Raw genomic sequence first — 12,053 nt, forward strand, 5'->3', positions numbered from 1 at the left:
GTTTAAAGGATGGGATCTCTCATTTTAAGAGGAGGCACAAATTTTTCTCAATGAGCTTAGCCAATTTTTTATTTAAGCTACATATATTATACATGTCCATATAAGTGTATACTTTTGAGCTTTCTATATGAGATGGATCATGAAAACAACACTTCCAGTGAACAGAAATACTCCATATGAAAAGAACGATACACAACTTTTCATGAAAATCTATCTTCTTCAGTCTTGGTGAATTCCATGCTAGACTTACGATTAGTTCGATAAAGTTTGCCTTCGATCAATAAATTTCAAAGAAACTTACCTGAAAAATAAATGTAGATATGTGTCGTATATATTTAAGCAATCAAGAACAACAACTTTTAGTGGCTTTCATCACCTAGTTGTCGGCATTAGCACATATCCACAGACAACACGTAGAGTAGAAAGATGAGCAGAAAAATGGGGGGCAGAGAAATCCCCTTCCCCATGTGGAGGTTTGGCTGAAGCACCACTCATGTACCCTTTGAAGCATCAGCTCGAGGAATAAGATATCACAGTTCTGAAGATGATCAAGTGGTTGATCTGTTTGCTGCATGAAAATGGTAGTGACGATACAAGTATGCCGAAGAAGGTAAATTACTTTGTGGGATGAGCTTTCATATCTAGAATTATCATCTACAATATGGATTATAGAAAACATTTCAATTCATTGCCAAGAGAATGTGAAGGCATATATAAAAGAGTACTACATAAAACTATGTTGCATCTGTTGTGGCCAAGCTCATACTACATATGGTATGGTAAAAACTGGGGGGGGGGGGGACTAAATTAGAAACAGAGCACATTAGACCATGAATATGTATCAGTTACTATAACCAAAAGTCAGCATCACATTAGATTATGGGCATTACCGCATGAATCAACATAACCCAAAAGATGACATGAACCTGAACATGGACCATCCATATAATAAAAGGCACCTCCCATGGTGCATAACATTAGAGATGCTATTATTCTAGTGCCCTCTTCCTTCTTGTACGTGGGGTTGTGGTCTCCCACCGTCAGCACGAATCTTTCGGGTAGTACTATATATAGCTTTAAAAATTTAGAAGAGCATCACACAGCGGTAGTAAATTCTTACTTTTTAGAGTGAAACCTCCTTGGAGAGGAAATCTATGGTGATCGTATACATGCACTGGTCACTGAACTTGTTCACAGATCGGAATTAGATCAACAAGGCTCAAGAAAGCAGAAACTGAAACCTCTACAGTACAAAATCCCGTCTTGAGTTTGAGTTTAGGATGCCTCACCTAATTGTACAACTTCCGCCAAACAACTCTTAACTTTGTCATGATTGCTATAATAGCGAACTCTTCGCGTCGGTCGGCGATGCATTAACCTGTACGGCTGTACCATGGTAAAAACAAAAGTAGTCATGAACTTCAATCTTCTCCCATAGTTTGTGTTCCAAATTTCTAACACAATTACACAACACGGGTTAGAAAACGCACACCCAAGTCATGAAATCTGAACCTGGATTCATCATGTATTTTACACTTCTTTTGCATTGTTAATGTAATCAAATAAGCTTCCCATAATTTATCAAAATCTCGTATGCTTGATGTGCTTTGCTACTGTAACTTAATAATAAGCTTCACCTTGTTGGAGCTTAAGATAACCCAAGAAGCACACCTGCATTGCTCGAGGAGGATATCCTGGAGCCTTTGCGTGCCTGAAGTGCATCAACAAGATTCTATTGTTCCATGACTGATGATGACCCACAAGTATAGGGGGTGTATCGTAGTACTTTCGATAAATAAGAGTGTCGAACCCAACGAGGAGCAGAAGGTGTTGACAAGCAGTTTCGATGAAGGATTCACTGTAAATACTCACGAGACAAGTATTCGGGGGGTTTGATGTAACGAGATGAATAAAGTACAAGTAAGTAAAATGCGAGAGAAATAATTGCAGCGAGTGGCCCAATCCTTTTTAGCACAAAGGACAAGCCGGTTTGTTTACTTATAATGACCAAACGTTCTTGAGGACACACGGGATTTTAGTCTAGTGCTTTCGCTACATACAGCTGATTAATCTTCATTGTTTTGATAAGTGTTGTGTGGGTGAACCTATGCTAATGTACCGCCCTTCCTAGGACTAATACATACTTGTGATTATACCCCTTGCAAGCATCCGCAACTACAAGAAAGTAATTAAGATAAATCTAACCACAGCCTTAAACTGCGAGATCCTGCGATCCCTCCCGCATCGATATACCAACGGGGGTTTAGGTTTCGTCACTCCGGCAACCCCGCAATTGGCAAACGAGTACAAGATGCATTCCCCTAGGCCCATAAAGGTGAAGTGTCGTGTAGTCGACGTTCACACGACACCACTAGAAGAATGACACCACAACTTAAATATCATAACATTGAATATTACTCAACCATAATTCACTACTAACATTTAGACTTCACCCATGTCCTTAAGAACTAAACGAACTACTCACGAGACATCATATGGAACATGATCAGAGGTGATATGATGATGAATAACAATCTGAACATAAACCTTGGTTCAATGGTTTCACTCAATAGCATCAATAACAAGTAGAAATCAGTACCGGGAGAGTTTCTCCTATCAAACAGTCAAGATTAAACCCAAATTGCTACAGCGGTGATGATGTCCAGCGGTGGAGACGGCGGTGATGATGGTGGAGATGATGATGATGGTGATGGAGATGATGTCCAGCTCGATGGCGGTGACGATGGCGTCGATTTCCCCCTCCGGGAGGGAATTTCCCTGGCGGATTCCTGCCCGCCGGAGAGCTCTTTTCTCTCTGGTGTTCTCCGCCCCGCAGAGGCGGCTGTAACTCTTCGCGACCTACCCTCTGGAGCTTAGGTTTTCGGGACGAAGGGTTTCGCGAAGAAAAGGAGGCGAAAGGGGCTGTGGGGCCCCCACACCACATGGTGGCGCGGCCAGGCCATGGGCCGCGCCGCCCTATGGTCTGGGCCCACCTTGGGTCCAGCTGGCTCCCCCTTCTGCTTCCTTCGTCATCTGGAAAAATAGGATTTTTGGTGAAATTTCCTTCCACAGTTGATCTTCCGAAATATTGCATCCCGACGGTGCTTTTTCCAGCGGAATCCCGGCTCCGGTGCGCGATCTCCAAATAATCATGAAACATGCAAAATAGATGAAATAACATAAGTTTTGTGTCCCAATATGAAATATATCAATGAATAACAGACAAATTATGATATAAAATAGTGATGCAAATTGGACGTATCAACTCCCCCAAGCTTAGACTTCGCTTGTCCCCAAGCGAAACCGAACTCGATAAACAGGACCACATGTTTATGGAGTGAAGAGTCGATAAATAAAATACGGACAAGAAGCATCATATTCATTCACACAAGACATTATAGTAAACAGCTTCCTCATATAACTCAACTTGAAACAAGTATAAGGTAATCACAAATAAAGGTGCATAAGAAATCATAATTGGTGATGGAAAACTTTATTCTTGGTCAGAGAACATTTAACAGATTATACTTATCTATTGAGCAGCGCTCTCATATTAAAAGCTTATGGTAAACTTGCATACTCAATCATATTAATCATTTATGACTTTCAAAGCTATATTCATTCAGGTAAAACTTGTACTAAACAAGAAAGAGTAAAGACATGATGAAGCAAATCACAATATAATAGTTTGATCACAACAACTCAAATGCTTGCTTGAGATGGAGGGAAATAGGTTTATCGACTCACAACATAAAGTAAAAGACAGGCCCTTCGCAGAGGGAAACAGGGATTAAATCATGTGCTAGAGCTTTTTCAGTTTTGAAATCATATAAAGAGAATAAAAGTAAAGTTTTGAGAGGTGTTTGTCGTTGTCAACGACTGGTAGCGGGTACTCTAACCCCCTTGCCAAACAGACCTCCAAAGAGCGGCTCCCATGAAGGACGTCATCTCTACCAGCAAGGTAGATCATCCCCCTTCTCTTTTGTTTACACATGTACTTTAGTTTATTTAAGGATGACACTCCCCCCCCCAACCTTTGCTTACACAAGCCATGGCTAACCGAATCCTCGGGTTCCTTCCAACAATCTCATACCATGGAGGAGTGTCTATTGCAAAATTAAATTGCTTACAGATGAATCAGGGCAAAACATGTGAAGAGAATTATTAATGAAAGTTGATTAATTGGGGCTGGGAACCCCATTGCCGGCTCTTATTGCAAAATTATAGGATAAGTGGATGAAGCCACTAGTCCATTAGTGGAAGCTGCCTAACAAGACTGAAAGATAAAACACCACATACTTCCTCATGAGCTATAAAACATTGACACAAATAAAGAGTAATAAATTTTGAATTGTTTTAAAGGTAGCACATGAAGTATTTACTTGGAATGGCAGAAAATACCATGCAGTAGGTAGATATGGTGGACACAAATGGCATAGGTTTGGGTTCAGGTTTGGATGTACGAGAAGTATTCCCTCTCAGTACAGGTCTTTGGCTAGCAAGGTTAAATAGCAAGCATAAGAGTTGAGGGAAACAAACAAATATACATGTGATAGACATAATCATGCATCTTTCTTGTAAGCACAAACAACTTTAACTTTAGAATACTAAGCTAAGAACTGATAAGAAAGATAATAACATCTTCTACATGTATTTCCTCTATTCTTCTTAAACTCAAAGTGTTGTTGCTATTGACCATTGCTAAGTTTGCCAAAACCAAATAGATTTACTCAATGCTCCCAAAGTGGTACCAATACTAAAATCAAGATCAATCATACAGTAGAAGTTGCAAACTAAAATAAGGTGTGCAATATGTAAATGATAAGACTTCTCATTAATATTCCATAACGATAACTCACACCAAGGAATACATAGACAAACTAAAGGAGAGATACTTCCACACTGCAACCCATCTTATACGATAACTTCCCTACTCATGATATGACACTACTTGATAGTAAAAAGTAAAAGGTAGTGATGATATGATACCGCTGCACTCCCCCAAGCTTGGAACAAACCAAGGGGATGCCAATACCGATGATGGATTACTCCTTTGGCGATGGTGGTGATGAATTCCTCATGCGCTTCTTACAGATCTCCTTCAGCTTCTGCTTCTCAGCTTGGCAAATCTGCACTAAGTCTCGAAGAGATTCATTGTTATCTGAAGTCGGCGATGGCGAACCTGTGACGGGCATCAAGTAATATCCCATCATTCTACGGAGTCGGTAATTCTCCTCCCTGAGTATCTCCACCTCTCTTCTTAGAGCCCGGTATTGACTACAAAACTCATCGGTAGTCCGTAGAGCTTCTTCCAGCACAGGGAAAGAGTCGAGGCCAAGAGCAGGGGGTAAGGGTCCCTGCAAGTTATGAGAGAAAGAACATCGAGTATCAACAGATCCCACCAAGACTTGCTTACTCCCAACAGCTTGTTGCTCTTGTTTTGACGACACCCTTTTCACTTCTTCCTTCGAAGGCCCTTTGCCCTTGTTGTCGGAGGCCATGGTGCTCCTAGATTGAAAATAGATCCTGGCGAGAAACAGCTCGAAACAAAACACGTCGAGAAAACGATATACGGACCTCCAGGGGTCCGGGGGATTATATAATAAAAAATTTCGGAACAAACGGAAAGTACCAGGTCGAACCAGAGTCGGAAAGGGGCGACAAGGCGGTGCCCTCATAGGGCGGCGCGGGCCCAGGCCAGGCCGCGCCGGCCTATGGTGGCACCCCCTCGTGCGTCTTTTCCACTCCGTTTCGATCTCGTAATTTTTCATATTTTCCAAAAACAGCAAAAACATTGTTCGGAAAGTAAATCGCGAACTTTTCATTACCAGTATCGTTACCTATTCAAAGTCGAGTTCTGGCGGACTCGTCAATTTGTCCTTTGATGAAAGCCTCCGGTGTTTCCACTTGAATAATATCAACATCAACATTATAAGAATCACCCGAGATATAATGCTTGAGTCTTTGTCCATTCACCACTTGCGTAGCATTGCCTTGGAGAGAGCTAATTTTAATTGCTCCCGAACGATACACCTCCTCAACAACATATGGTCCTTCCCATTTCGAGAGTAATTTCCCTGCAAAGAGTCTGAGACGAGACCGATACAATAGGACTTTATCCCCAATATTAAACTCTCTTTTGATGATCCTTCTATCATGCCATTTCTTAACTTTCTCTTTAAAGAGTTTAGCATTTTCACAAGCTTCACTTCTCCATTCATCTAGAGAACTTAATTGTAACAACCTCTTATTACCGGCAAGTTTAGGATCTTTATTTAATTCTCTAACAGCCCAATAAGCTTTGTGTTCTAGTTCTAAAGGTAAATGACAAGCTTTTCCATAAACCATTTTATAAGGTGACATTCCCATGGGGTTTTTATAAGCAGTTCTATAAGCCCATAGTGCGTCCTTCAATTTACTAGCCCAATTCTTTCTAGATTTATTAACGGTCTTTCCCAAAATAGATTTAATCTCCCTATTTGATAATTCTACTTGACCACTAGTTTGAGGGTGATAAGCGGAAGCAATTCTATGATTAATACCATACCTAGCAAGAGTTTTTCTAAAACCTCCATGAATAAAATGAGAACCTCCATCAGTCATAATATATCTAGGTACTCCAAATCTAGGAAAAATAATATCTAAAAGCATTTTTAAAGAGGTCTCACCGTCGGCACTTTTTGTAGGTATGGCTTCCACCCATTTAGTAACATAATCAACAGCAACAAGTATATGAGTGTTACCTTCCGAAGAGGGAAAAGGTCCCATGAAGTCAAATCCCCAACAATCAAACGGTTCAATAACAAGAGTATAATTCATAGGCATTTCATTGCGTCTGGAGATTGTAGGATAACGTTGCATAGAAAACAAAAATTTTCCTACCGCGAACACGCAATCCAAGCCAAGATGCAATCTAGAAGACGGTAGCAACGAGGGGGTATCGAGTCTCACCCTTGAAGAGATTCCAAAGCCTACAAGATGAGGCTCTTGTTGCTGCGGTAGACGTTCACTTGCCGCTTGCAAAAGCGCGTAGAAGATCTTGATCACGATCGGTTCCGGCGCCACGAACGGGCAGCACCTCCGTACTCGGTCACACGTTCGGTTGTTGATGAAGACGACGTCCACCTCCCCGTTCCAGCGGGCAGCGGAAGTAGTAGCTCCTCTTGAATCCGACAGACACGACGGCGTGGTGTCGGTGGCGGTGTAGAAGTCCGGCGGAGCTTCGCTAAGCTATGCGGGATGTGGAGGAGCGGGCGGCTAGGGTTTGGGGAGAGGGGGGCGCCGGCCACTATGGGGTGCGGCCACCTTGGTGGTTCTTGGGTGGCCGGCCCCCTTCCCTTGGCCCCTCATTATATAGGTGGAACCCAAGTGTTGGTGTCCAAGTCTTCGAATTAGACCCGAAACCAAAACCTTCCATAGGAGGGGGCAATCCTAGCCCAACTAGGACTCCCACCCAAAGGTGGGATTCCCACCTCCCATGTGGGGGTGGCCGGCCCCCTATGGTGGAGTCCACTTGGGACTCCACCCCATCTAGGGCTGGCCGGCCATGGAGGTGGAGTCCCTTGTGGACTCCACCTTCCTTGGTGGTTTCTTCCGGACTTTTCTAGAACCTTCTAGAACCTTCCTTAGAACCTTCCGCGACATTTTATTCACATAAAATGACATCCTATATATGAATCTTATTCTCCGGACCATTCCGGAACTCCTCGTGATGTCCGGGATCACATCCGGGACTCCGAACAAATATTCCAACTCCATTCCATATTCAAGTACTACCATTTCAACATCCAACTTTAAGTGTGTCACCCTACGGTTCGAGAACTATGCGGACATGGTTGAGTACTCACTCCGACCAATAACCAATAGCGGGATCCGGAGATCCATAATGGCTCCCACATATTCAACGATGACTTTAGTGATCGAATGAACCATTCACATATATTACCAATTCCCTTTGTCTCGCGATATTTTACTTGTCCGAGGTTTGATCTTCGGTATCACTCTATACCTTGTTCAAACTCGTCTCTCGACAAGTACTCTTTACTCGTACCGTGGTATGTGGTCTCTTATGAACTTATTCATATGCTTGCAAGACATTAGACGACATTCCACCGAGAGGGCCCGGAGTATATCTATCCGTCATCGGGATGGACAAATCCCACTCGTTGATCCATATGCCTCAACTCATACTTTCCGGATACTTAATCCCACCTTTATAGCCACCCATTTACGCAGTGGTGTTTGGTGTAATCAAAGTACCTTTCCGGTATAAGTGATTTACATGATCTCATGGTCATAAGGACTAGGTAACTATGTATCGAAAGCTTATAGCAAATAACTTAATGACGAGATCTTATGCTACGCTTAATTGGGTGTGTCCATTATATCATTCACATAATGATATAACCTTGTTATTAATAACATCCAATGTTCATGATTATGAAACTAATCATCCATTAATCAACAAGCTAGTTTAAGAGGCATACTAGGGACTTCTTGTTTGTCTACATATCACACATGTACTAATGTTTCGGTTAATACAATTCTAGCATGATATATAAACATTTATCATAAACATAAAGATATAAATAATAACCACTTTATTATTGCCTCTAGGGCATATCTCCTTCGAGTCTCCCACTTGCACTAGAGTCAATAATCTAGATTACATTGTAATATACCTAACACCCATGGCATTCTGGTGTTGGTCATGTTTTGCCCTAGGGAGAGCTTTAGTCAACGGATCTGCTACATTCGGATCGGTGTGTACTTTGCAAATCTTTACTTCTCCATCTTCGATGTACTCGCGAATCGAGTGGTAACGCAGCTTGATATGCTTCAGCCTCTTGTGTGACCTTGGCTCTTGTGCATTGGCGATGGCACCCATGTTATCACAGTAAATGATTAATGGGTCCAATGCACTAGGAACCACACCGAGCTCTACAATGAACCTCTTCATCCATACCGCTTCTGATGAAGCCTCCGAAGCCGCTATGTACTCCGATTCTGTTGAAGACTTCGCCACCGTGCACTGCTTCGAGCTTGCCCAGCTTACCGCAGCACCATTCAATATAAACACGTACCCAGATTGTGACTTAGAGTCATCAGGATCAGTGTTCCAACTTGCATCGGTGTAACTTGTTACAACGAGCTCTTGGTCACCTCCATAACAAAGAAACATATCCTTAGTTCTTTTCAAGTACTTCAGGATATTCTTGACCGCTGTCCAGTGTTCCATTCCTGGATCACTTTGATATCTGCTAGTCAAACTAACAACATGCGCTATATCCGGTCTTGTACATAGCATGGCATACATAATAGAGCCTACTGCCGAAGCATAGGGGATTTGATTCATCCTTTCTCTTTCTTCTGCCGTAGCCGGTCCTTGAGTCTTACTCAAGACCTTGCCTGGTAACATAGGTAAAAACCCTTTCTTACTTTCGTCCATTCTAAACTTCTTTAGAATCTTGTCCAGGTATGTACTCCGTGATAGCCCTATTAGACGTCTTGATCTATCTCTATAAATCTTGATGCCTAATATATACGATGCTTCACCAAGGTCTTTCATTGAAAAACTCGTTATTCAAATAACCTTTTACACTTGCTTAATAGTTCCATATCATTCCCGATCAATAATATGTCATCTACATATAATATCGGGAATGCTACAGAGCTCCCACTCACTTTCTTGTAAATACGAGGCCTCTCCATGACACTCGTATAAACCCGAAGTCTTTGATCACCTTATCAAAGCGTCGGTTCCAACTTCTCGATGCTTGCTTCAGTCCATAGATTGAACGCTGAAGTTTGCATACTTTGTCAGCATTTTTAGGATCGACAAAACCTTTGGGTTGTACCATATACAACTCTTCCTCAATGTCTCCATTAAGGAACGCCGTTTTGACATCCATCTGCCAAATCTCATAATCGAAAAATGCAGCTATTGCTAACAAAATCCTCACAGATTTTAGCTTCGCTACGGGTGAGAAAGTCTCATCGTAGTCAACTCCTTGAATTTGTCGGAAACCCTTTGCGACAAGTCGAGCTTTATAGACGAGTAATATTACCATCGGCATCTGTTTTTCTTTTGAAGATCCATTTATTCTCGACAGCCTTTCGGCTATCGGGTAAGTCTACCAAAGTCCATACTTTGTTATCATACATGGATCCCATTTCGGATTTCATGGCTTCTTGCCATTTGTTGGAATCTGGGCTCATCATCGCTTCTTCATACGTCGCGGGGTCCTCATCATTGTTATCCACAATCATGACATTTAGACAAGGATCATACCAATCAGGAGTGGCACGTTCCCTTGTCGATCTGCGAGGTTCAGTAGTTTCCTCGTTCGAAGTTTCATGATCATTATCATTAGCTTCCTCTGTTGCCGGTGTAGGCGGTACGGGTACATCTTCCGGTACTGCGCTACTATGATCAACGAGTATAGATTCATTAATCTCATCGAGTTCTACTTTTCTTCCAGTCACTTCTTTAGTGAGAAATTCTTTCTCAAGAAAGGTTCCGTTCTTAGCAACAAAGATTTTGCCTTCGGATCTGTGATAGAAAGTGTACCCTATAGTTTCCTTAGGGTATCCTATGAAGACGCATTTCTCCGCTTTGGGTTCTAGCTTGTCCGGTTGTAACTTTTTTACATAGGCTTCGCAACCCCAAACTTTAAGGAACGACGACTTAGGTTTCTTATTAAACCATAATTCATACGGTGTCGTTTCTACGGATTTTGATGGTGCTCTATTTAAAGTGAATGCAGTCTGTCTCTAATGCATAACTCCAAAATGATAACGGCAAATCGGTAAGAGACATCATAGAACGAACCATATCTAAAAGAGTTCGATTACGACGTTCGGACACACCGTTTCGTTGTGGTGTTCCCGGCGGTGTCAATTGTGAAAGTATTCCGCATTTCTTTAAATGCATGCCAAACTCATAACTCAGATATTCACCTCCGCGATCAGATCGTAGAAATTTAATCTTCTTGTTACGTTGATTTTCTACTTCACTTTGGAATTCCTTAAACTTCTCAAAAGTTTCGGATTTATGTTTCATGAAATAGATATACCCATATCTACTCGGATCATCTGTGAAGGTTAGAACATAACGATAACCACCGCGCGATGCTACACTCATTGGTCCGCACACATCGGTATGTATGATTTCCAATAAGTCGGTAGCTCGCTCCATCATACCGAGAAAATGGAGTCTTAGTCATTTTACCCATTAGACATGCTTCGCATCTATCAAGTGACTCAAAGTCAAGTGATTCAAGTAATCCATCGGTATGGAGTTTCTTCATGCGTTTCACTCCAATATGACCAAGACGACGAGTGCCACATATAAGTAGAATTATCATTCAATTTAATTCGCTTAGCATCAATGTTATGTATATGCGTATCACTACTATCGAGATCTAATAGAAATAAGCCATTCTTTTGTGGTGCTCGACCATAAAAGATATTATTCATAAAAATAGAACAACCATTATTCTCAGACTTGAATGAATAACCGTCTTGCATTAAACAAGATCGAGATATAATGTTCATGCTCAACGCAGGTACATAATAACAATTATTTAGGCTTAAAACTAATCCCGAAGGTAGATGTAGAGGAAGTGTGCCGACTGCGATCACATTGACCTTGGATCCGTTTCCAACGCGCATCGTCACTTCATCTTTCAGCGGTTGTCGTTTATTCTTTAGTTCCTGTTTCGAGTTACAAATATGAGCAACCGAACCGGTATCAAATACCCGAGTACTAGAACGAGAACTAGTGAGATAAACATCTATAACATGTATATCGAGATATACCTTCTTTCTTCTTCTTGACAAGGCCGCTCTTCGGATCTGCCAAATACTTGGAGCAATTACGCTTCCGGTGTCCCTTCTCCTTGCGGTAATAGCACTCAGCATCGGGCTTAGGGCCGTTCTTAGGTTTCATAGGAGGTGTGGCAGCTTTCTTGCCACCCTTCTTGAATTTTCCCTTAGACTTGCCCTGTTTCTTGAAGCTGGTGGTCTTGTTGACCATCAACACTTGGTGCTCT

This window comes from Lolium rigidum, chromosome 6, assembly GCF_022539505.1.
Source record: "Lolium rigidum isolate FL_2022 chromosome 6, APGP_CSIRO_Lrig_0.1, whole genome shotgun sequence".
In the NCBI taxonomy this organism is placed as follows: domain Eukaryota; kingdom Viridiplantae; phylum Streptophyta; class Magnoliopsida; order Poales; family Poaceae; genus Lolium; species Lolium rigidum.